At 38.3% G+C, this 3747-nt stretch overlaps 1 protein-coding gene and 1 long non-coding RNA gene across 2 annotated transcripts in view; one reads left to right on the plus strand and one right to left on the minus strand.

The window, feature by feature from the left end:
* The window catches only part of LOC138399176 (uncharacterized), a 71702-nt gene extending 71027 nt beyond the window's left edge, over nt 1-675 (minus strand). The window contains exon 1 of the long non-coding RNA XR_011236084.1: nt 614-675. This is a non-coding gene — a long non-coding RNA (uncharacterized lncRNA). The remainder of the gene's footprint in view (nt 1-613) is intronic.
* The window catches only part of SLC17A1 (solute carrier family 17 member 1), a 49427-nt gene extending 46121 nt beyond the window's left edge, over nt 1-3306 (plus strand). Inside the window, exon 13 of the mRNA XM_069493774.1 lies at nt 3246-3306. The gene's annotated coding sequence lies outside the window, so the exon portion shown is untranslated. The remainder of the gene's footprint in view (nt 1-3245) is intronic.
* The last annotated feature ends 441 nt before the right edge of the window (nt 3307-3747 follow it).

Genomic DNA, 3747 nt, shown 5'->3' on the forward strand with positions numbered 1-3747 from the left:
TTTTGGCCAACAAAGTTTAAGATTATTTTGGGTAATTTTTTTCCAGACACCTAGCCGATTACAACTTCTTGGACCATAATTTCTGCTCGTAAAGCCAGCTGGACTGCCAGAAGGTGGCTGATAAGGAAAACTTAAAACGTGCGCTACCCATTGCACTGACCTGACCAAAGTGTCCCTTTGCAGTGCCCTTAGCATGAGTGTCTCCACAAAACTGTAGACTGGCTGAACGTGATGGGAAGGCCCACCCCTAAACCCAGGGCTGGCTCAGAGGGAAGCCTCCAGGGTCCAAATAAAGAGAACCAGCTGACACTGACAAGCCGCCCCCCCCCCCAAACCCCAGAGGAAAAAGAAGGTCCGTTCCCTCTGAGGTCTGCATGGAGGGCACCTATAGTAAAGGAACGAAGTCTCAGAGACCTCTACCAAAGATTGGGAGGTCTGAATTTGACAAGACTTACCCAAGCCCCTCACGCCCCTGAGAAAAGAAGTGACCTCAAGGGGCTCTTGGAGGTGCCATGGCATCAGTTCATGAAGGTGATAGGGTGAGAGTTGAAGGTCCACTTCAAATATCACTTGACTCAGAAAAATATGAACAAAAGTTCTCTGAAAAGCGAACCTGGAGGAAATAGATTGTATTCCCGTGAACAGTTTCCAAACAGCAGAGACACTACCTTCAGGGTAAAAGCAAGGAGACTTCAGAACACGGAGGCTTAGGTTTTATAGCAAAAGTCCCAGCCTACGTTCCCAATCTGTTCTGGTTATGCAAATGAAGGATTGAAAGTTGCTTAGTTCTGATTGGTCAATACAGTTGATCCCTAATTAATACACCTCAGCTCTGATTGCCTGAGGCAAGTGAGCTCTGATTGGTTGGTTCAGGTGAGCTCTGAAAGTCCGAATGATAAAGACGGTGCGGGTTTTCGAGGAGGTCAGAGTAAGCGTATGACTCCTAATCACTAAGTGGCTACTTGGCTCTATTTTAAATTTAGGCCCTGATAGCACTTCAGTATCCATTTTGAAGGATTGGCTCTTTAGGTTCACATTTGTTTATGAAAGTATCCAGGAGACAGGTAAGCATACAAGTCAAGAGCACAGTAGATAGGTCCAAGTAAGATAAACATTTTGGGGTTATCAGCATGTAGTTGGGATTACCAAGGGAAAAAGTATGTTCACAAAAATACAGACCCAGTTACCATGCCAACATGGATAGACCAAATAGAGTAAGAGGAAATAAAAGATTAGAAAGTGGCCAGTAAGGTAGGAATTAAAACAGACAAAAGTGAAGCCCGCAGAAAGCCTAAGGCAGAACCTGTCTGGTAAAGGAGCATGTCTGGCCAGTGTGAAATTCCTGAGCTATCAAAATGTCAGGGAGTTGAACAGTGGCTTTGGTAGCTGGTGCCCTCTGAGGGGTAATTCTGTAATTTATACAGATCTTTCAGCTTTCACTCCATAGTGTATTGCTGTCACCACCATTGTTTGGGGCACAAATACAATGTAGCACAGAAATATGAGAATTTGTGAACTGAGTTGTCAGAGTATCTATTGTACAGTAATAAGGCTATTCAGTAGTTTATATAATGAGGATATAAAAACTTGGTTAGAATTTTTGTAAATTAAAAGGTATAAATATGTGCTCTTAAATTCTTTTAAATTTTTTATGTTGCATTGACATAAATGGATTTTATTATCGGTAGATTTAGGTGAATGTGTTTGAGTCTGTAAAGAGAAACAGACTATACTGTCCTGCTCTTGTTCCCTGAAGCCAAAGACAGAGAATGAAACCAGGTGAGTGATAGGAAAGATTCCCTCCACCTGTTGCGCCGGAGAGTGGACTTGTTCACTTCACAGGCCTGTGGCCTCTCCCTGGGACACAATCTCAGCCACATGGGCTTGTGGACAAAGAAGAAACTCATGACTGTCATAGTAGTTCAACCTCCTGCAGGCTTTTTAAATTGGCTGTGACCATAAATTAGGGTAGTCTGTGGCTGTCATCCAAGAGGTGTGAGCTCACACAGAGCTGAAAAGGAGAGAAAGGAGAATGGATGCATATAATTGTTTCCTTCTAGACAATTCTTGATCCCTTTTTAGTGTCTTTAGTTTATCTATATACTTTTATATTGCATGGCTTAAGTAGGGATTTGGGTTTGTTATCCAAGTGCTTGAGTTTTACCAACATCTTTTTTAAAAAATAATTCACTTTTGCCCCACTGGCCTTACCAACTTTTAGTAAAATAAAAATCTATATATTTATGTCTATTGCTGGGCGTAATGTTTAGTTTAACATGTATTATTACTGGGAATTGTTATATAATATATTCATTAGTCTAAATTTTTAATTTATGTAAATATCAGGCAAGTCAAAAATTTTATCATTTTTATTTTTGAAAATATTATTTTCTTGTATCAGCTGTTATTCTTCCATGAAAGTTTATAGGAAAGATTATAATCAGTGGGCCATTTTTAAAAAGACCTATTGCAGTATTTTTTAGAATTGCATTGAATTGCACTAAATCACTTTGGGAGAAATTTATAGTTATATTAATAATAGTACAACCTTACCTAGAAGAGCATAATAAGACTGCCAGTGCTGAACTTGGTTCAGTTTTTCCTCAGTCAAGTACCATAATTTGCTTCCTGTATTTCCTGTGCATTTCTTATAAAACTTAAAGTTATCTTATATTCTCTGAATTTGAATTTGATTTTTTATTTATTGTATTTTCTTACAAGTTTGGGCAGGAATATTGGAAAGATACTGTTTTAATATACCTAATTTTTAACTGAAAAACTACAGCTAGCAATGCAATGTTATATATATTTACATATATATATCTTGTTAATAAAGTTTTGAATTGATTCTTGGGTTTTCAGATAGATGATCCTCACCATCTGCAAATAATAAAAATTTTGTTTCTTCTCTTTTAATATTTACACTCTTTTTTCTTTTTATTTCTTTGCCTCGTTGCCCTAAATAAAATTTCCAGAGAAAACTTAAAATAATAGGTTAATATTAGGATTCTCTTATTCCTTATGGCTTTAATTGCATAGCCTTTATGCTTATTCTTAAATAATAAATTGGTGGTTAATTTAAAATAAGTATTTTATTATGTTGAATAATTGCCCTTCTTTTCTTTTTGAGAAAACCTAGAATGGAAATTGAGTTTGTCACCCTCATTAGTTATAGACATTTTTATTCCTGTTGTCATGATGGATTCACTCCTATTTTCCCTTCCTTCTTGGCATTTTTCTCCTAGGCATCCTGCCCACACCAGGCTTCAGAATGACGCTGTATCCTGTGAGAGCGACTTCACCTGCTTTGGCTCCTGGCCCAGGACTTTGGATTGCCTACACGAAGCTTTCCATTGTTTCAGGCTTTTCTTTGACAGCGGGTCATAGGGTTCATCTTCTACATGTTTGGGCACAACTCCCTTGTGACTCTCAGTTCTCACTCCTGTGGTTCTGGCTTCCTGTTTTGCTTTGGTGAGAAATTGTCCCCCAGACCCTGATGCTTTTACCAGAATAATAGTGGAAAGAGAAGAGATCAACTAGAAATCACAACACACTTGTGCTTTTAGGAGCTCACAGTTAAATGACTGTCCTTTTTATTCCCCGCTATAAAATCTCCAGGAATGGTAAAAAAAAAAAAAAAAAAACTTTAGTATTACATAGCCAAGGTCTCTGAGAAGACACTGGAAACAAAGTCAATTCCAATTAAATGGCTGATCAGTCAAGCAGGCATGGAAGAGGAATGTCAGG

Source organism: Eulemur rufifrons, chromosome 18 (assembly GCF_041146395.1).
Source record: "Eulemur rufifrons isolate Redbay chromosome 18, OSU_ERuf_1, whole genome shotgun sequence".
NCBI classification, from domain to species: domain Eukaryota; kingdom Metazoa; phylum Chordata; class Mammalia; order Primates; family Lemuridae; genus Eulemur; species Eulemur rufifrons.